The sequence below is a fragment of the Leptinotarsa decemlineata genome, unplaced genomic scaffold (genome assembly GCF_025532065.1).
Source record: "Leptinotarsa decemlineata unplaced genomic scaffold, Ldec_3_MD MMD2_tig00000090_RagTag_RagTag, whole genome shotgun sequence".
NCBI lineage: Eukaryota > Metazoa > Arthropoda > Insecta > Coleoptera > Chrysomelidae > Leptinotarsa > Leptinotarsa decemlineata.
This window is the reverse complement of record NW_027412541.1, coordinates 4002794-4026835: the sequence shown is the minus strand read 5'-3', so window position 1 is coordinate 4026835 and position 24042 is coordinate 4002794. Positions and strand designations below refer to the sequence as shown.

At 33.3% G+C, this 24042-nt stretch overlaps 1 long non-coding RNA gene across 1 annotated transcript; it reads right to left on the bottom strand.

The window, feature by feature from the left end:
• Positions 1-467: 467 nt before the first annotated feature.
• On the bottom strand, positions 468-4264 carry LOC111505992 (uncharacterized). The gene is made up of 2 exons (XR_002722213.2): positions 1477-4264; positions 468-1199 (listed from the first exon to the last, which is right to left on the bottom strand). It is a non-coding gene; the product is annotated as an uncharacterized lncRNA (long non-coding RNA).
• Positions 4265-24042: the final 19778 nt, after the last annotated feature.

Here is a 24042-nt window from a genome sequence, read left to right as displayed (position 1 = left end):
GGTTTTATCAAGCATAGCACTGAAATAAAAGCATGTCTGATGAATCTATCTCAGAGCATTCCTATTGTTACCATTTCCGGATTGAAAATTCCACGTAGGTAGCTTTAGTTGCCTTTTGTAAATACTAGATCTTCTTACAAAAACCACAGATGTGACTTCTGTTGATGACTGCATATAGTTGTGCTTTCATTTGTAATCATCTAATTGCCCAATCCATGCCATTTGACTAGACCATATTGATAAGGGCCAACTAGTCCAAAACACGTGTCTTTTCGAATCCAATTATATGTTATTACGTGAAGGTCGAATCCAAATATATATTTCAATGTATAACAAAATTATCATATCTCACTGAGGAATGTATACATGGACCTGAATCATTTTTTCAAAGAGTTGTATCATATCAGGATACTATGAGTCAAGAATGTGTACCAAATTTAATAAAATTCAATAAATTAAAGTTCAACTAATCTTTGGAACACGAATTTAATGCATACTGAGAAATGAAACATATGACATCTAACAATAATAACCAACTAGAAAATAATGTTGTTGAAACTTAACTAGAATTCAATTCAACATCATCATTGCAGCATATATTGCATGAACATTAGAAAAAAAAATACATTTCAAACATAAAAACACATTAAATTAGGTTTCTGTTACAATGAAACTGGAAGAGTATTATCAACTGTAAGTTATAAGTAAATAAATATTACTGGAGTTTTTTCTCTACACCACATCTTCAAGTTTTGATCTTCCTGTTGAAGATGATCACTTATTTATCGAAACACGTGCGGAAATGTTAAAATAACGGTTTGGTGTTGAGAAAAACTCTAGTAATATTCATTACTACACCAAACGTTCCAAACAGTGCATCACAAATAAGTACATAAGTTAATTTCAAGCATATTATTTTATAAAATCTTCAATTTTGAAGTTTGACAAATTTGTTTATGAAATTGAAAACTATTTTCTTCACCGGATTCAGCCTTTTATATTTGGAACCCGAATCTGCTGAATTTTCAAAATTAGCCGCTGTAACAACTCTAATATTATTGAAAAACCTTTTGGATATTGATTATTGAGGGTGAAGTATAAATCAAAAGCCAACTTCAATGCTTCTAGGAAATTCACAAATCCTTCTACATTAACTTCTTCCTGCTCGACGTATACATAATAAACGGAATTCGTGGTTGCTGCAAGAAAAGTGAATATTGTTAATATGTGATATTTTTATATACTCAATTTCAGAAAAACTTTCGCTTGATTCATCTGATATTAGTTTGAAAACAAAAATTAAAATTTCTATAAGATTTCGGGAATATTGTGTTTGCTGTTATCACCCGAAGACGAATGTGTAAGCAGATAAATTTCGCATCACTCCAGTAACGGTGGAAATATTGATGTCAGTCATACTTTCTTAGTGATACACATTCATATAAACACAATTTACATTTGAACATTATCTCTTACCTTTTCAATCACTTTGAATACCTCACTAGTTGTACAATAAACCTTTATTTAAAAACAATGAAATCACGAATGAACCGGTCATCGGTTATAGGGGTATGCGCCTCGCTCCCCGCGACCCGAAGTTATTTTCGATCTTTATTTAATGCACACTGCCTACGAGCAATTATCCTTTTCCGACAACACGATAACATGTTAATGGACTGATCCAAATATACTTAATATACACTGTGAAATCTACCCATTTGATGTGTGAGCTGTAAAGAATATTGGTAGTGATTTTACCAATATTTATTAAAATTCACAGATCACTTCCTGTACATTAATTGATTCCATAACTTTCCAGGGAAAGTTCACATTTCATCTGAATATTCACAAAGTAAAATAAGTTTTACTTCATTTGTGTTGATTTATTACACAACTTTTCATTGTTACATCATATATCAGGTTATTACACTAACACAGATTTTTAATTGTGAAATATTTCCTAATAAGTTCTGGAAACTTACTTCAATTTTTAACAGTGTGACATTGACAAATCATTATCATTGAATTTTCACATCAATAGTGATATCATTCAATTGGATTCCTGAAAATGATGAAAGTTGTCGACTCTAGCCCCATCATACTGTATCGCTAATCTATTTGTTTTGTATTGATAACCTTGAATTTCGCAACATTTTCCAAACTGTTCTGCGCAATAAGTGAATATCCAACTGTATTTCATCAGTATCGTCGACAACAACAAATTTTTCATGCAGAGATATAATCTAAGTCAAACACTCGGATAAGTCATAATTCCCGAAATTGCATTCAAAAATAGAATCATTACTAAATGAGTGGAATATGTGAATCGGTTCCTGAATTACCTAGTATCCATACCGACGAGTCGAATCGCACGTTCAAGGTCGGTTTGATTAGGTACTCAGAAACGTATCATACCCATTTTTACATCGCGAAAAAATTCAATTAGGCTTGATCCACGATTACCCCATTTGATTACACGAGGCGAGGTCGTAATTTAATTTCTTGGAAGATCAATGAAATTGGACGAATTATATTCAAGATGGCGACCGGTTCGGACTGGCCGTCATTCGCTCCCAAAGAAAACGATACTAACGTATGTAAACATTGCTGTAAAAAAGTAGTCAACAAAGTTGAGTGTAATAAATGTGGTGAACACTTCCACCCCGCGTGCCTTAAGCAGTCTAGTGAACAAAAGAAAGCTGGATGCAAACATGAATATGACCAACACACAGAGGACATAACCTCACAGAGGAAACCTATTTTAGAGGTAGGTATTAAGAAACATCATAGCAGACAAAAACACAATAATTGCAGATAAGGAGTAAGTAATATCACTCTTGGAGGGTATCACTCTTGAAGAAAAATTGGCATTAATTAATGCAAATAAAACGGATACTCAAACAAAACACCAAATCAATGAGGCAACAAAAAAAAAGAGATAAAGTTGAAATCACAAAAAAATGGTCTTCCACAAAAAAGGGTAAACAATACCATAAAAATGAGTCATCAGAACAAGGAACCCCTAACATACAGAATGGCCCAAATATCACAGTGAATCAGCTGGCAACAGAAGTTATGAAAATTCGAAAAGAAAAAAAGGCCGAAGAAATAATAAATCTTGAAAATGTGAATTTTGCTCTCGAAATTAAACAAAATCCGATATACAACAAAGTATCTGAAATACCCAGTACTTATACGAATTTATAACAGTATCTAGGCAGAGAATACCGAAAATAACTAAGCACAAAGTAGGAAGCGGTGAGGGTGATGAACAATTTAGAGGAAGCCCTGAAACAAACCTAAAAAAAATCTGGTTATTTGTGTCAAGAGTGCCTGACGAAGTGAGAGAAGAAAACACACCAATTCCACGATCCTCTATGTCAAAAAACTCAACACATTGCCCGTTAGGATCAATAACCAAGCTTTTATGATTGGTGTAGACCCCAACTTACAACAACAAGTTTATGAACCAAGCTTTTGGCCGGAAAACATACACTTCAGCCGTTTTGACTTTTGAAAGGGTCAACGCTTCCTGGACAGCCAACAAACATCTAAGCCACATCAAACGAGCCCAAATTTTTGAAACCACGCCTCATTTCTGACTCCAACACCGTAAATCATAATTTTCAATTATTGCATATAAATATTCAAAGTCTATCAAACAAAATAAACCTTCTTGAATTATTTTGTAATCCTAATAAACCAACTTTTATTTGTATAACTGAACACTGGTTGTGTCATGAAAAGGTAAAAAACACTAGGATAGCGGGTTATGAACTAGTCTCCAGCTTCAGCAGGTCTCAGCTTGAACACGGCGGTACAGCAATATTTGTCCAGTCTCAGTTTCTCAAACATTGTAAAAACCTATCGTATCGAGTGTTTTGCCATAGAATTGAACAAAGAGTTGTGCATTGTCACAATCTATCGAAGCTCATCCAATGATGCAGATCCGCAGTCATTCCTTGATAACCTAAATCACATCTCAAACAATGTATCAGATAAGTATGCAAACTCTGTAATCTGTGGGGATTTCAATATAGATTTTATGGAAAATAGCTACTATAAAAAACAACTTTTTGATCTATTTGAAATGTTCAACATGAATTTACTTTATAACGAACCAATACGTATAGCTAGACATGGAAAACACTTGACCGTCAGTGGGCTTGATTACGTAATAAGTAACATAGAAAACTCATCCCGTAAAATCTTTGACTCAGGAATATCCGACTACTCTGCCCAGATCATGAGTTGGTCCACAACAAACAACAATAAATTGAAACAAACAATAAAACAAATATTTTAACATGAAAATTCTGCTCAAACTCAATGCATGAATTCAAATCTTTATATATAAAAAATAAAACAAAGATATTGCAAAATAGTAATGTTGAAATCGTATTAGATAACTTTTTATCTCACTTTTTCTGGTGTTTTGAGATAGCTTTTCCAATGCAAGAAGTTAAATTAGAAAAAATACATCAATAGGAAAAATTCCATTTTCTATAGAATTGCATTGAGAACTTGAAAACTTAAAAGATGTGAATTGGCTGAGGAAAAGAGCCAGTGAGTGCTGTTCGAATGAAAAGTATAAGCAAATGAAAAGGGAACTCAATATAAAAATATCTTCTAAAAAAAAATATATCACTCTAACCTAATAAACAATTCTAATAACAAATCAAAGACCTTGTGGAATCTGGTAAAAATGATAAAAGGTACCAATAAGAACGAAAAGGAAAACCTAATTTTAACTCATAACGGGAAAAAAATTTCTGACAAACAGGAAGTTGCAAATCTGGTTGGAGATTATTTTGCAATCTCAGTGGAAAGAAAAATAATCTCTCTCAACTTGCCTCAAAATATTGTAACAAAGCATGTTCTTCAAACTTATTAGCGATTGTGATATCAAGCACATTATCCTGGGTCTAAAAAACTAATACTTTGCAGGGATCGATGAGATTCCAGCTTTACTACTAAGACTGTGTCGAAGAAATCGCAAGTGAATTGGCCACTCTTGTGAACCTATCAGTTACACAAGGTTGCTTTCCAAAGAAATTAAAAATCACAAAAAATATCCCAGTGTTTAAAAAAAGGGACACGCATTGTGTAGAAAACTATATAATGATATGTATAGTCAACTGCTTTTCAAAAGTTATAGAAACAGTTGTGTACAATCAATTGATAAATTACCTAGAGCATAGAAAAATATTAACCCTTTGTCAGCACGTTTTCCGACCCAACTACTCCATTGAAACCGCGTCAACAGATATGATTCAGTATATCTATGAAAATATCGATAAAAATAAATATGTAGTAGGACTTTTCTTTGACCTCACCCGCGCCTTTGACACCATTAATCCATACTTCTTGAAGATAAAATTAGAAGCAATGGGCATTCGAGATCCCATACAATCTTTCATTTTATCATACATGACCGGCAGAACCCTAAAAGTTGAGGTCAATAAAGAACTTTCAGAGGAAAAAAATATTTTCCTTGGGACTCCTCAAGGTGGATTATTGGGTCCTTTGCTGTTTTTATTGTATATCAATGACCTACCTCTCCACATTAAGGACATGTCTTCATTTATGCAGATGATTCAACAATTAACCTAAATTAATTTAACAAAACATGGTCCCCTGTATGCTGGAGGCTACTTTTATAACCTGCTTCCCGAATGCATAAAATTAGCAAAAAATTTAAAAATTTTAAAATCCGACCTTTTATTCACTAACTGAATACAATGAGTTGAATATTAGAACTACATCCAATGACCAATAGACAAATTTTTCACACTTTTAATTTGTTTTATATGTACATTTCATTTCATTTTATTTTATATTTTCAACAATTTTTGTAAGTTTCGACTTATATTTGTATGTGTATGCTAAATCAATTATTTAATGTTTTATGTGTAAATACCTGACTATTCAAACTATTATATATATATATATATATATATATATATATATATATATATATATATATATTCTTCAGATTTTCTTCAGACTTCAGATTTCATATTCAATATCTTAACGGGGAGATGAGGTCAACTAAGAAGAAGAAGAACGCAGGTAAAACTCAACAACGTTTAAATAGTAGGTAGTAGAGGGTTTATGGACTAATCTATTTCTGAACACATAACGAATACCATTTTACCATTATAGTAAGAAGTGAGTTGAGCAAGGTCAACAAATTTCTGAACACGAAACAGCACACCTTGATAATGACAAATGAGATTTTGTCGAAACGTCGGTGAAATTAGAGATAATATCACATACACGGATCAAATACCCGGAAAAACCAGTTCAGCATATTCCTATCCGTGAAAACTTCAGATTTCATATTCAATACCTTAACGGGGAGATGAGGTCAACTAAGAAGAAGAAGAACGCAGGTAAAACTCAACAACGTTTAAATAGTAGGTAGTAGAGGGTTTATGGACTAATCTATTTCTGAACACATAACGAATACCATTTTACCATTATAGTAAGAAGTGAGTTGAGCAAGGTCAACAAATTTCTGAACACGTAACAGCACACCTTGATAATGACAAATGAGATTTTGTCGAAACGTCGGTGAAATTAGAGATAATATCACATACACGGATCAAATACCCGGAAAAACCAGTTCAGCATATTCCTATCCGTGAAAACTTCAGATTTCATATTCAATACCTTAACGGGGAGATGAGGTCAACTAAGAAGAAGAAGAACGCAGGTAAAACTCAACAACGTTTAAATAGTAGGTATAGTAGAGGGTTTATGGACTAATCTATTTCTGAACACATAACGAATACCATTTTACCATTATAGTAAGAAGTGAGTTGAGCAAGGTCAACAAATTTCTGAACACGTAACAGCACACCTTGATAATGACAAATGAGATTTTGTCGAAACGTCGGTGAAATTAGAGATAATATCACATACACGGATCAAATACCCGGAAAAACCAGTTCAGCATATTCCTATCCGTGAAAACTTCAGATTTCATATTCAATACCTTAACGGGGAGATGAGGTCAACTAAGAAGAAGAAGAACGCAGGTAAAACTCAACAACGTTTAAATAGTAGGTATAGTAGAGGGTTTATGGACTAATCTATTTCTGAACACATAACGAATACCATTTTACCATTATAGTAAGAAGTGAGTTGAGCAAGGTCAACAAATTTCTGAACACGTAACAGCACACCTTGATAATGACAAATGAGATTTTGTCGAAACGTCGGTGAAATTAGAGATAATATCACATACACGGATCAAATACCCATATATATATATATATATATATATATATATATATATATTTGGGTATATATATATATATATATATATATATATATATATATATATATATATATATATATATATATATATAACAAATATCAATATATATATATATATATATATATATATATATATATATATATATATATATATATATATATATATATGAAATCTAGAAAGGTTAATGCAGTCAAGCTGCTGGAAAATAATTCCATGAAAATCAAAAAATAAATAGATAAGTACTCTTTGATCATTCCCATATTGATTTCAATTTAAGAGCCACCGGTATACAGCTGTTTCAGCCTATTGGGCATCGTCAGTACCGGGCAGGCGGTCCTCGATTGAAGACAAAATGAGAAAAAACCAAGAAAGTACTTGATAAAAATAGCTGCGTAAACGCAAGCGAAACATAAGTGGTTCCACTTATGTGGAAAAAACCAGACATCACCAGAAGATGGCAAATGAGACTTTGCCGAAACGTTGTGAAAATAATCCTTATGGGGAGAAAATACACAGAACACGGAGCGAAACCCGAGAAAACAGCTCATCATATATATATATATATATATATATATATATATATATATATATATATATATATATATATATATATATATATATCTTATTTGTGTGACTACCATTGGACTTATCTCATGTCATGTAATTGATTTATGGAGATTAATAAAATTATCTATCTATTTATCTATAAAATGTTAGAAGGTGGTTGACAATGTTTCATGATAAATTTCATTAGTTCGGACTTCCATTGCCAAATATGATGTAGAATGATTTGAAATCCGTTAATGAATCAATAAAATTGAAATGAATAGCTGAAAAATACAAGCAACAATTGAAAATTGAACATTTAAAAAAATTGAAAAGATCACAATCGTTTTCGGGTGATGACTGTCACCTCCCGAAGTCAATTTCAATAATTCTTTAAGAAATTTCAAATCATTCTACATCATATCAGACAATGGAAGTCCGAACTAATTGTGTTATAATGTGATAAATGGTTATATTTTTCGAGTAAACCAGAACATATGAGTGTCTGTCATTTGAAAATTGTCTATCCCGATACTTTCGGTCGGTGAGTAACCGATCGGTTCTTCGTAGATGTTTTGTTCACTCTCTCAAACGACTGCCGTGTTAGTCGGTAGTTCAAGTCGCAGGCTGAACGATCGATTTTCACTTGCTATCGTCCAACCGGTGTTAGGAATCACACGTTAAAAGGTAAGACCTCGTTAATCCTTAGCTCGCACAAGTTTTGACTACGGTTGTCGTTCGTAAGGGTGCGACAGCTGGTTAACGAAAACACATATTTTAAACATATACTTTCAATAATACTCATCGCAATTACAATTAGTGAGACCAGTCGCTTTTATATACGATTTACTCATATTTCGAAACGCAAATCAAATTTGTTCATAATAGCAATTCCACACAAAAGAAACAATCTATGTATGAATAAATAGGAAACATCTACGAAATATAAGTATCTTTCCATATACATTTATATTTGAATTGAAGGGGTTATATTTTTTAGGAGTGATTAATTTTATTTTTTTTGTATCAAGATGGAGTAGTAGAGAGCCAAAAACTTTCTTTCCCAAAAATTTATATTTGCGTTTCTAATTCAATAAACAAATCGCAACCAGCTGAATAAAAAGTAATATAAGCTGAATAAAAGTGAATATAAATTCACACATACAGCCAGATACACACATACACCCCAATTATCTAAGGTAGTTCTACACACGTATACAATACAATAACTCATAATACACTAACTATACACTCCATATCAGTTATTAATAATGATATCATTTCTTTGGGCATTTCAAGTTGACATCTCTCTTCCAATCAATCTGATCGTACCCATCTTTCATAAAATGTTTCAAAGATTTATACATTTTTATTTTCATGAATGGAAGCATGAATTTATTTATCTTTCTTGCTCTTTAGTGGTGGGAAGTTGATGGAGGTATGTAATGGAGGTTAACCAGTCTTTTATCAAGTACTTCCATTCTTTAAATTCAAATAAAACAAAGTGTGTGTTAGGAATCACACGTTAAAAGGTAAGACCTCGTTAGTTCTTAGCTCGCACAAGTTTCTCAACTTCTGAGAGTTGTCGTTCGTATGGGGACAACATCTGATTAACGGAAAAACAGATTTGAAACAGATTTTTAGAACAAATTTGACTGTTTCATCTTAAGCATATCCGCAACTATCTGCTCAATTTCAATCAAAATATTTGTTCCATCTTCCATTTCAGATGGGACACTCATTCAATCTATTCACTTGAAAAACATATGTATTTTGTTTAAAGGCAAGCTAGCTATCAGTTTGATGAAGCTGAATGAAAAAAGTTATGTCAGTTGATTTTGCTAAATCTGCAAATTTCCAGATAAATATAATATATGAAAATCTCGTGAAAATCTTGTGAAAATAATTCATATGACAGAACAATGTTTGACGAGTCGGCTTGTAAATATAAAGAAGTATACCGAAAGAGTAATTTTTGAATTATTAAGATTCAGGAAACATGGGTATTTTCAATGTTTGAAGGTGATTGACAATGTTTCATGATGAATTTCATTAGTTCGGATTTCCATTGTCTAATATTATATAACATGATTTGAAATCCCTAAAAGCACCAATACAAATAAAAAATTAAAAACAGTAGCTGAAAATAACTGATATGGTGACAAGTTCGTTTATGTAATAACACATTCAAAATACAAATGATGAAATTATAAAACAACAATAAAAATTAAGGTATTTTCAATATTATTATAACTGAAATATTTACTATTATGTTGGGTTATTATACTTAGTTTCCCCAAAAACCAAATGGTGAACATTATATCTGATGGGATGAATGTCTCTTTCGGATATCTTCTCTGGTTTTGGAAAATATTTTTCAAGCAATTCCATTTTCCACTGTTTTCCACTACAAGTTTTCCAATCGATGAAAAATGTTTCCTGCGACTTGGCACTCAAGCCAACAACGCTGCCACTGATTATGTGTATGAAATAAACATCAGTTCGAGAATCGAGCTATTTTCGTAAACTCAATGCCAAGGCCCAAGGTCAGTACGAACGTGTTCCTATTGTGTGCAAAATTGTAATTCGAAATTCTTTACGTCGTTGTATTGAGAATTTTCAATATTATTGGAAATATTCAGTTCTTGGCAGAACATCTAGAATTACATAGCAGTGTTTCCTAAATTGTTATATTCTATTTGTTGACATTGCAATTTATTTATGTTCAAGGTTATCTCGTTATTTTCAACAACATGTTTATGCTTTTGGGAACAAGTTTGCAAAAATTATTGCAGATATATATTTCATTTAGCTTGTATCTATATTATGCAATGAGTATAGGTTCATACCAACACCAAACGATTTTTCCTGAATTGGATATTGCAAATATACGCCAAAGGGACTGTGGATTTCCATTATTTAAAAGGATCGAATTTTTGAGACTGGAAATGAATGCTGTCATTTGATAAGTTTATATGTTTAATATTTTCCTTTGTGTCTCATTACTCATATCAATAAAATCTATTATTTTTACTTTTGCATTGAAACTGAAAATAAAATTTTGTGAAAGGAAGGTTTTGGCTTTCTACTTCTCCATCTTAATATAAAAAATGTGGGAGAGGAGGGCTTTTCTTCCAGTATGTGTCTAGAAGTTACATCTTCAAATAATCTACACATATTTGTATAGTTGTGATGAACTGTTTGGAACCTTTGGTGTAGTAATGAATATTGTAAGTGTTATCCCAACACCAAACCGTTATTTTAACACCTCGACACGTGTTTCGATCACGAAGTGATCATCTTCAAGAGGAAGATTAAACTAAATATACATACAATGTTGTCCTTATTTATACAATGAATACCTCTGCTAGGTACCTGCGTCTTGATTGTCTTAAATTAATTTTACAATGTGGCCTTATGTAATAGTCGGGTATATTATTTCAACAAGCTATACACTATACTAGTACGTATTGGTCCACCATTATTATTCATAATATTATGTTTACTTCTTTCTACACTCTTGTAGGTATATAGATGACTTGGTGTAAATTATTGTAACTAATCTCAATGAACTAAAGTCTATGGACTAGTTTTGTTGCAAAATATAATTGGCGACTGCTGATTTTTCTTGACATCAAAACAAGTCATACACAACATAGCCTTTTAGGGAATCCAAAGGACAAAGTCGATAATTTTGAAAAGTCTGGAATTTACGAAAATAAATATAACGACTGAGATGCAAAAAATTATGGACAGACTAAAAGATCTATTGAAATAAGATATAGGGAACACTTACAGCACCTAAAATTTGGAAGACCAGAAAAATCAGCAGTCGCCCATCATATTTTGCAACAAAACTATTCGATAGATTTGGAAGGTCTCTCAGTGATCATGTCTCCAAAGAAGGTCATAAAATGGACTATAATTCAACAAAAATTTAATCAACTGAAAGAAATACATCTAAAAGATTGTTTTTGGAAATGTGATTCATATTACAATCCAATAATTGCCTGAATAAAAGATCAGACATTGATTACCTCAGTGAAATCTATGCCTTTTTATTAGACATTGACAAAAATCTACATGATTTCCAAACCAACAATAATTCTGGTGTTTCATTAATATAATTTAATAACATTTTAAATATTTTCTCTTTTAACAAACTTCCAACCTCCCTATGGCAGGGTTTTACTTTCATTTAACAACTCCTCTTCACGTGTTTTCCTCAAGACTAATGAGGATGTTGTCAATTAATTAACATTTGATTTTTTGGGTTTTCTCATTAAGTTACTTACAGAACAGTGGATGACTCTGATCACACTTGCACCAGAATAGTTCCCTTAATTCCATAGTTTTATCATCTACAAACAAACACACCTTTTCAAACTGAATAACATGACATTTGACATTGTCAATTGTTTTGTGTCTCTCTCTTTGTTCTTCAACCACATGGCTTTTACCGGTAATCCATACTTTTAAAATAAATAACGATTTTTAGTAAATTTTGATTCAATATTCTTCTTTGTATCCAGTGAGGAGTCAACCTCTTTCAATTTAATGACTTGTTTATTGTATTGACACGTTTCAATTGTTAAAATGTAACATTCTTTTCGACACGGTCAACCTCACTAATAATTTTTATATTGTATCAACATCATACAAATTTTGTAGCTTTTCCCTGAAAACATCATATGAATTAAATACGTTAATTCATATGATCTCAATATCCAATTCACTATTGAAGAGGAAATAAACAACTCTATTCCTTTCCTCGATATGAAGTTATTGAGATCAGAACAAAATATTATCATCACTGAATGGTACAGAAAACCAACATCAAGTAATAGATTTATTAATTACCATTCCTATCATCCAAATAAAATGAAAATCGATTTAATAAAATCATTAAAAAACAGAATCATCAAAATTACCCATCCCGATTTACGAAACCAAAGTTTGTCTAAATTCAGTAAAATTCTGATCCAAAATTCTTATCCTAAATCTTTAGTAAACAGAATTTTATTTTGTGAAAGAACAAACTTTCAAAATAATAATGAAGAAGTTGAACATAACAACATTCATATATAAATCACTCCCATATATTCAAGAATTGACACCAAAATTAATTAATGTATTCCGAAATAATAACCTCAAAATATCTAAAACAAATGTCACTTCTATATCTAAATTATATAGTAAACCAAAAACTCCAATTTCAAATAAACAAAAATCCAATTTAGTATACAAAATTTCTTGTATGGATTGTTCTAAAACATATATAGGACAAACATCTAGACCTCTAAGTAGTCGCATCACTTCCCATAACAGCGACTGTAGACGAAATGTTAATTCTTGTGCATTAACAGAACATGTTAATTCGGAGGATCATAAAATGAATTTTGAAAATCCAAATATTTTAGATAGAGAAACCAATACAACTAAAAGAATATTTTTGGAAATGATACATATTATTAACGAAGAACTTTCAATGAATAAACGAACTGATATTGATAGTCTCTGTAAAATTTACACGTACCTACTGAAATATGATAAAGAAAATGAAAGATCTAGTAATTCGAGTATCATTCAGAATTTTCCCCCATTATTTAATGTTTTTCTATCTGTTTTTGAACCATTTTATATTTTATTCTCACGTTAGTAAGTTCTCCATATTTATATATTTTTTACAAGATATATAATCTTATTATTGTAGTTGTCCTGACGAAGGTGTGAAATATACTACTCCAGTCATTATAGTAAGTTCACCTCGGAATTCGAGATACCCACCTGTAGGTCTGTAAATACTTGTATATTGACACCCTAAAAGTTGTCTCAAAACCTACATTTGGTAGGGTGTAAGCAACTATTAAATTTCAAGGTCAAGGGTCACAAAAATCGGTTTTTTGCGCTTTTTTTGGAAATATCTCATTTCCTATGGGTTTTTTGCTATTTGTATTTATTATCAATATTGTAGAATACAAAATTCTCTAAAAATTTTGTTTAAAAAAAATTTTTATACGGTGAACCGTTTTCGAGATAGAGGGCGGAGAGCACGCGGTCACAGCATCACTTCAGGTCAACCGGTGCCTCCGGCCGAAAATGCGCCATATATAGTTGAACTATCGATAAATCAATGATTATAAATATTTGTCAATTTTTATTAACTATTATATTATATTTTATCATTTTTTTCCTAACTTATCCACTTTTTATTCAGTATTAATTTATTTAACAACACTTACCTGCCCATGTAATTGCAGAATTGTTAATGAAAATATAGGAATTATATTTGAATTTTAACCTAATTAATATTTATAACTTTTTACATGATGAAAAAAAAACAAATAAATTATGAATTAATCCTTTTATTAAAAAATATCATTGAATACATTTATTTTTATTGAAAGTACAGAAATGGAATAAAGGGTACAAAAACTGCAATTTATAATTTTAATCATCTTCTTCCTTTTCATCGTCATCTTCTGGCTGCTGGTAAATTTCAAACTGGTCTTCGTTATCGTCTTCAACGACATTTATCTCAAGTTCTTCCATGATTTCGGGGTCAAAGGTTCCATCTTCGTTAATGTCGCTCTGATATGGTAGAGCATTGAGACAAGCTTGCCCATTACATTGGCCACAAGCTGAAGAGCATTGCAAGCCCGCTTTCCTGCATCCGCATCGCGAACCACAACCACTCTTGCAGTTGCAGAAAATTGTATTTAGCAAATCTTCTGGAGCAGGTGGTAAAATTGTCGTGATAGGCTCCAGAAAATCGTTTCGCATTGCCCAACCCCATACCAGGGGTTCCAAATCATGTCCTAACCAAATTTGAACTTGATAATATACACGGTTGAAATGTTGATGAGCAGCTGCACATGTTGGTGGAATATTTGAAAGCTATTTAAAATGTCATTAGTGTAAATGGGAATGTAATTATATTATGATATAAGTTTTTCTCTCAATTATTTTTTAATTTTAGTAAACGGTTATCAGTATTATTGAATAGATATAGATTTAAGGCATGAAGAAAATGATAAAATATAATATAATAGTTAATAAAAATTGACAAATATTTATAATCATTGATTTATCGATAGTTCATCAACTATATACGGCGCGTTTTCGACCGGAGGCACCGGTTGACCTGAAGTGATGCTGTGACCGCGCGCTCTCCGCCCTCTATCTCGAAAACGGTTCACCGTATAAAAAATTTTTTTAAACAAAATTTGTAGAGAATTTTGTATTCTACAATATTGATAATGAATACAAATAGCAAAAAACCCATAGGAAATGAGATATTTCCAAAAAAAGCTCAAAAAAACCGATTTTTGTGACCTTTGACCTTGAAATTTAATAGTTGCTTACACCCTACCATATGTAGGTTTTGAGACAACTTTTAGGGTGTCAATATACAAGTATTTACAGACTTACAGCTGGGTATCTCGAATTCCGAGATTCTTACCTAATTTAAGCTTAAATGACTGGATTATACCAAAAGCTTGACATATAACAAAAATTTTTCTATATATATATATATATATATATATATATATATATATATATATATATATATATATATATATATATACAATTGACACTGACAGCTGTCTATTTTTTAAATTATGGAACAATTCAAAACAATTCTGATGCAAGTGAGATCAGAGATATCTGCTGTTATAAAAGCCTATCAATGATAAAACCCAATATCTATATATATATATATATATATATATATATATATATATATATATATATATATATATATATATATATAGATATATATGAGAAAACCCAATATCCAATGTATAACTTTGATTAATTAATAGAAAACACCCATATTAGTTCAGTGGAAAACTTCATGAAGGAGTGTTAATAACTGAATCGTCAATAAGACGTGTGTGTTTGGCGAGTCTTGGCGTACACCTGCCGACAGTACCTGTCCACCTTCCTGGAAAGGACAGGATGGACGATGACCTCGATTACTGCTTCCTCCAAGATGTCCTTAACAATGGATGCAGCTCTGGCTTGCTTTGCGAATGAAAGACGTCTCGGTGGTTGGCGTATGGGCCTGGCATCACCAGTATCGATCCGATGTTGAACTAAATCCGTTCGACCAATGATTTTATCCTCTACAAACATATCGTTCTCTTCCTCTACGAAGCGGGTGGCCTTGCATAGTCCTCCTTTGGACAGATGGTTTCACGTCTTCTTGAAAGACGTGGAATGGTCTGATTGTTATCATTCACGAGAGTCTGGCTACGAAAATTACTGCCTGAGAGCCATTGCATAGCTCTATCAATACTTTGCCCAAACCGCAAGTCCAGCAATTTCAGCTTGAATGATTTTCTCGGTGTTAGGAGAGATTCTGAAACCTTTCAGTATAACCACTTTGGCGCTGTTATGAGGTTGAGTGGGCACGTCGAGCAAAATTTCCTCATTTCCGACTTTCAACAGTTTGTTCCTTATATCTACCACGAATCTGTAGGGAGACATGATCTCCAGTCCCAAAAGAAATTCGTCGACGATGTTGGCCACTAATACCTTAGTTTCTGTTTCGCAGTTTCCAAGCCTAAGTCTCACTTCATCTTCTCTATAGACTATCAATCTATCTCCAGTGGCTGTTTCCAGAACAGGTGTACCACTAATAATTTCTTCAAACTGCTTCTGTTGGAAATGTCGGCTCTTATTACTGACCTCGTTGCTCAAGTATCAATGGTGAAAAGGCACTGGTGATTATTCAGAAATCCGTCGACAACTAAGCTGTTAATGTTGCGTCCTATCGTATAAATCGAATACCAGCCTATGTATTTCTCTCAACGCAGGCTAACCATGACGCTCCAGTTTGGGTGATCTTGAACGTCAGTCTCTTCTTTCGTCGGATGCTGGAATTAATCGACATTCCCATCTCAAATATTCTTCTCTGCGCCAGTTAAAGCATTTAGGTTGCCCTCTTGCCCTGAGTAGAGTTCCATTTATCGAATATTTATTCAGAAGTTTCTCTAGACCTAACATGAGTCGATCTGTTTTTTCGTCTTCCTTTTCATCAATGGCCCTAAGTAGAACTTTTCGTTGTGGTTGCGAAGAATTTTTGACAGCATCAAATTCTAGGGCATAAATGATGGCTTCATTCAATTTTCTATGACGTGTCATCCACAGCGACTGCTACAGCTCCATGTCACGAATCCCGTCGATGGAACTTTGGACATTAATCCATTTGGTGAAGTTGTCAGGTGCTTCTGGGTAAGCGAGTCTTACCAACCTTTCGACTTCAGCCCCAAACTCCTGCAGATTTTCGAATCGACCTTGAGTTCTTACCTTCAGTTGAGCTTGGTAGACTTGTTGACATACCCGACTTCCAAAGCTGATACGACTGCTTCATAATCCTTCTGCCTATTCACTGGAATATTTTGCAGAATTTTGAAGGCCTATTCTCGTACTGCCACTATGAGAGCTGTTTCTTTCTCCTCATGTCTCCACCCGTTATTTTCGGCAGCAGCTTCAAATTGTCTGCAATAAATTGACCATGAAGGTTCGCCATCGAAGGTCGAAGTTTAGCCGTCTTCCTTTCGGCGTAATCGTTCTTCTTCTCTCCTTCGTTCATCTTCTTCTCTTCTGCGTTCATCTTCCTCGCTTCTATGTTCATCTTCTACTCTTTTGCGATTTTCATTCTCCGCCAGACCCGCTTGCAAGGCCTCGAACATTTTCTCGAATTCTTCCATCCTGTCCTGTCCTTGTTTTCACCATAAAACCAGTCAAATATCCCACTTCTGACACCAAATGTTATGTTTCGCTGCGTGGGTTCTACAATTATTGATTACACTGTATAATAATCAAATTTAACTTTTTACTTCTAATATAACAAAACACTTCATCTTTGGCAATCGAAGGCGCTGAAAAATTCTTCGGAATTTCATCGAAGCTGGTGGAATTATACCCGCCACGTCTAGAATGGCAGCTCACATCGAACATTTGCGAAATGTCAGTCGGACTGGGCACTCTCTTAGCCACGTCACAATTGATTTTACAACAATACAATATTTTTAGATATTTCATATCGAACAAACGCGTATAGAGATTGAATCTGCTAGATATGCTCCTCCATTTTTTTCTTACATATTCGGAATGATAGTTCCGTTACGATGTTATTTGTCCATTTTTCAATAATAGCGTGTTATAGGTGGGGAGTGTGTCACTGTAGCAGGAAAATGGCACAAAGAAAGTTTTTGTTGAGTCAATTGTTAGGAGTCAGTGTTCAAAATAAATTATTACATTGGAGAAATCCTCTTCAGCTCTAAATTTCACGTTATGCTTCCGTACCTTGACACGGACTCTCAGTTCATCAGTTCTAATGGAATTTCTCAAATATCCAAATTTTCCAATGTGTTTAGGATTTTTTCGTGGCTCATTGTATCGAACGCTTTTGCCAGGTCTACGAAGATGCAAAGACAGAGTTTATCACAATCCAAAGAATTATAAATCTGGTTTGTAAGGCTAGCAATTGCATCTTCAGTCGACCTCGATTCTTTGAACCCGAACTGTCTGTCAGACAGGATATTATATTTTTCGAAATAGTTGTCAAGTCCAGATCTTATAATTTTCGAAACACTTTGGCTACACTGCTGATTATTGATATTAGTCTGAAGTTGTTTACATTTGTTTGACTGCCTAATTTGTAGATTTGTAGATGCATTTTTCAAGCAGTTTGGGAATATGCCATAATTGAATGCTTTGTTCATTATATGTGAAAGCGGATTTGATACTAGATCTGCATATTCTTCTAGAATTTTAGCTTTAATTGTGTTAGGTCCAGGCGCTTATTTTTAGCGAATAGGTGATATTGGTAATTTCATCTAATGTAATATGTTTCAAGAATACTGAATTTGGCATAATTGTTTGTAGTATTTTGAATGCAGGGTCTGGTGCAATTTTTGCAGCTAGTTTTTTTCTGAGGTCTATATAGTATTCCACAAAGTATTCCGAAATTGCTTTGTCATCAGTTAATTCCATTCCATTATCAGTTATTACTAATTCAACTTTATTTTGATTATTTTGTTTCCTTTCAAGGGCTTTAAGGCCTTCCATAAACCGTTAGAATTGTTCATATTTTGGTCTACTTTATTTTTTAAGAAACTTATTTTGGTACTATTAATTGATCGATTCAGAATCTTTCGGTATTTCTTAAACTCATTCTGTAATTCCTTATTGTCTGGTTCATTCTGTAGTGTTCAAAACAGTTCATTTTTCATTTATGGAATTTACTAGGCCGTTCATAATCTATTCTTTCCTTTCAATGTGTTTTCTATCTAATCTTGTTTGGTTAGTGCATAGTTGCATATTGATTTTAAAGCTATTGCGAAGTTGCTTGTCATTTTATTCACGCCTTTTTCAGTATAAAGAACATTTTTTAATGTCCCCCCCCCTTTTTTTTTAAACGAGTCAACTCAAAAAATTGAAATTTGGGATAATGAAATTATTGCATAAATACTTCTTTATTTTGAAGTGAAATTGACAGATAAAATTTTCAAGATGGCGACTGGGCGCCATCTAGGCTAGAAAGGGGGGTCTTGTGACAAATCATTTTGAAGCTCCTGACGAATACTTCACAACCCTAGAATATGAAGTCGATATCTTCACCTACTACAAAATGATGGAACATTTAATAATTTCCTGAAGACAAACACAATAATATCGGTCGGTCGGTAGCCGGTCGGTTCGACGTGGGTGCTTTGTTCACTCACCCAAATCGACCACTGTGTCGGTTGGTGGTTCAAGCCCTAGGCTGATCGATCAATTTTCACTTGCTATCGTCCAAGCCGCGTTAGGAATCACATGTTGAAAGGTAAGACCTCGTTAGTCCTTAGCTCACACAAGTTTCGACTCCTGAGGGTTGTCGTACGTAGGGGTTGCGACCGCCAGTTAACGGAAAAACAGACGGAGAGTTTTTTCCTAGAAATATTCCTTTTTATCTGCCATATGGCAATTCCAAAAACCAGATAAGGTTAGTTAAGTTATTTTTTGTTTATAAAAACGAAAAAAAAAATGTCGGTACGACAATGAACATCATTGTTCAGTTAGAATATTCTCATTTAGTTTTCGGTTTTACTAGTAGAAAGGTACCACGTCAACAATCTCTGTGATGGTCAATTCCCGTCCATTGGAAGAAAAAATTGAAGTGATTTTTATTTACGGTGCGACGCGTAACTTTCACGAGACCGAAAGGATTTTCAATGAACGTTTTCCTAATCGTCCTATTTGTAGAAAATATTCGAGGGAACTTGTATCCAAATTCACAACTACCGGTAGTATACATAACAAAAAGTGTCCAGGTCATCCATCCATTCCGGAAGAACAGCAAGTGCAAATAATTGGTGACATGGTAGTAAATCCTGAACAATCTACTTATTCCATCGCGAATGTTTGTGAGGTGTCTCCTTCTACTGTGTGGAGTCTTTTGAAGAGGAATAGGTATCATCTATACAAAATTGAAATGGTACACCAATTAACTGAAGATGACTCTGAATGAAGTACAGAGTTCTGCGAAATCATGACGGAAACCATTGCAAGGCATCCTACCTATCTCCACAATACTTGTTTTAGTGACGAATGTACATTTTTTTAAACGGCAATGTTCACAGACAAAATTGTCGTTATTGGAGTGACCCCAACCCTCACGTTTTCCGGGAAACACATACCCAATATTCAGAAAAAATTTACGTTTCGGCAGGAATATTGAGAAACCATATTGTAGGACCTCTATTTATTCATCAAAATCTAACATAGGAACTATATTTGAATATGCTGCAACCTACTGTTGACCCTCTCATCACTGAAATCGTTGAAGCGAATCCTAATGAATTCAATATGGATATTGTATACCAACAAGATGGAGCACCACCACATTACTCCAGATAAGTAAGAAACTATTTGGATACCAGTTTTCCCGGTCGTTGGATTGGCCGGCGAGGTCCTACAGAATGGCCAGCCGGTTGCTAGATTTGACACCTTTGCATTTTTTTCATAGGGCTATTTGAGGCAAATTATGTGCGAAACTGAACCTGCTTCAATATTGGATATATGGCAGAGAATAATAAATATTTGTAGAGATATTGACGTTTTGCGTTTCAAATAAATCATAGAGACAGTTGTTAAACATTTTCGGGCAAGTGAAGGGAGATCTGTAAATTGCCATGATATCAATTTTTGTTATTGTGTTTGATGTTCATAACAACGTCAAAGTTTATTATATCGTAGGGTCTCTATATAAAAAATCAGGTACACATAATTTTCAATTAAATTATTAACGATGGTTTGTTGTCGAAGATCTGATCATTCTTACCAAAATACCAAAATTGAAATTATGTGTCTACCCGTGAAGAATTATAATTATCTGAAAGTACAATTTCCCACAGAACAATTTCAATAGAAAACAATGAACAGAGGTATCAATGATTATAACATTCACAGATATTTCGTAATAATAACAAATAAGAAAAAGTGACGGCATTCTCTATGCTACTTTTGACTTTTAGAGAGTTTGCCGAATGTTCATGACCTGAATTTTGGCTATAAACGGAAATGAATGTCGAGAGAGATGACAATTGCGCCCTAGATCCTACGAGTAATCTATAGCCTTGTGCGAAATGAATACTGATACTTATCAGATGACCTGCTACTTCACTTTCAATATTCCATACTCCAAATTAACTCAGCCTTCAAGATTTCACTTCGAAAAACAAAAAAATATCACAGAAAATGATAAAAGCTAAGATTGTCATCAAAACAACGCTTCTTTAACATACTCGTACATTGTTACTTTTTTACCTAGTTACCTAGTGAAAAATGAAACCACATGTAATGATTTTATTCAATTAATGTACAATTTTTGGATCAAAAAAGGAGATATATAGATGACACATATCTAGTAGTACTAGTACCTACATCAGTTATAGTAAATGGGTATTCAAATAGTTTGACTCAAAGAATTATAAGCAAGGAGATAATTTTCCAACGTACTATTCAAAGTGAAATTCCAGTTTCGTGACAAACCAGCGATCATTTATCCTCATTGTACATTTGAATAAAAACAAAAGAAAACTGTCTATAAACCAACCAAACGATAGTGTACATTCACGATTTCTTTACACGAATCCAATCCAATTTTTATCTCATCATTGTGGGTCACAAAGAGAAAACGACTTTACAGAGCAAGGGCAATTTTCTATAAGGCTCTCTCCCACACAAAAGTTTCTACAATAATTCAATGGTGGACTGACATTAAAATGAATCGAGTCATTTTAAAGGCACATTTGCCCCGATAGCCAGCGAAGAAAGCAAAACAATTGCTTTCACTTTTACTGATCGCTTACTTCGATGTGTGTTTCTAGGCCAACGCATTCTTGTTTACTTTCTCTTTCTAAATCTGTTCATCGAATTGAATAGTTTCAGCCCTAGATTGTCGGAATGAAAGACGATTCAGACTATTCAAAGGCTAGATAGGTTGAATATAGTGTGTGTCGACGTCAGCTGTCTAAAGGCTGACACAATTTTAGGACGACACCAATTCGAAATACACTCATCACCTTGACCTGCTTTTTGACCCAGTTTTAGGTTGGAAACTATAAGGTATCTTGAACGTGTCTAATCGAGCAGACGAGTATAAGCAATCTCTATGCTTATCAAAAGTGTGTTGATTCGGGAAAACTGGCTTTCCTCATTTCGAAGTGCGATGCGAAATATGGACCGATATCATCATCATAATTTTATTACTGAATGATACTGAGTGATGGAATATGCCGATACTTTTTAACCGTTATTAAAAATTTACAGGGTGAGTCAACAAGATTCCGTCAGTCCATTGCTATCAGCGAAAACAATTTTTCGAATTGCTCAATTTTTTTCGCAGTCATATCGATAAATACTATCTTTAAAAATTATTTTATCGCATTTTGGGTGTTTCAGCCGAGCGTGGCCAACCAGAGTTATATTTTTTTAAATGGAACACCCAATATATGAATACGTCATTCGATTCCATATTTTTTTTAACTCTCTAAGGAATTTTTGTTTTCCATTGCGGCATTGCCAAGTTATTCCAGAAAAGCCTATTTTGCAGACAATAATTTTTTAATTCACCACCGGCATGTCTACAGCAATTAGGAGGATTTTTTAAGGAATAGTTAGTCAACATCAACTATAATTTTGGAAATCTCAACTTTCGGAAACAATATGTAGGGTGCTTAGGGGTATACTATACGAAAAACAAATATTTTACAAATCATACTTGGTTTCATTGATTCTTGTAATCACAAAAAGTTCATTTATTTACGTTCACTTTCTTAAAATTTTTTCAATGTGAACAATAACGCCTAAATTTTTTATTGAATAGTGGAGTCCAAAAGATGTTCAAAGCGACCATTTTCTCCAACACATAATGTTTTTTAAAACAAATTCTCTACACAATTCAGCGTATCCTCTGGGATTTCCCTTAAAGCTCTAGTTTCCTATAGATGTTGGAGGAGTTTGGTAGACAATCCATTTGTAATACCCCCATAAAAAAATCCATTTTGGTCAGGTCAGGTTATCTGGGTGGCCACTCCTACCTATTCATTTTCGATTTAAATAATCGTTGAGATATTCCCGTACCTCAGTTTTGAAATATGGTTGTGCACCGTCTTGTTGTAGCCACATTCTAAGTCTTGTTCCATATAGAACCTCGTCCAATGGATTCGAAAACTCATACCAAAGAAATATTACACATTTTCTTCCAGTGAGATGCTCATCGAAAAAATACGGACCGATAACTCTTTTTCCACCCCAAAAATTCAGTGCTGTTGATGGTTCAGGCAACGAACAAAATGGTTGTTTTCCGTTGCATAATAATGCATGTCATGCCGATTCATAGTTCCATTTTTATGAAAAGTCGCTTCATCAGAAAATAACACGAAATCGAAAACATAAATTTCCTGATTGATCTTTTTTAACCCTTTCAATACGGATTTGATTTCACAATGGTTTTTTATTGAAATTTGGCAAAAATGTGTAAAAGTGGGTTAAATAACAAAAAAATGTCGTTATTTATTTTTATTATAAATAGTTTTTTTTTAAGTATGGGACGCTAGTGTCCCAACAGGGTTTTTTGCTGGGATATATTTGTCCCAACAGTGATTTATTTAAGTATGGTATGGTGTAAAACAATCTAAACACAATGGTGAATT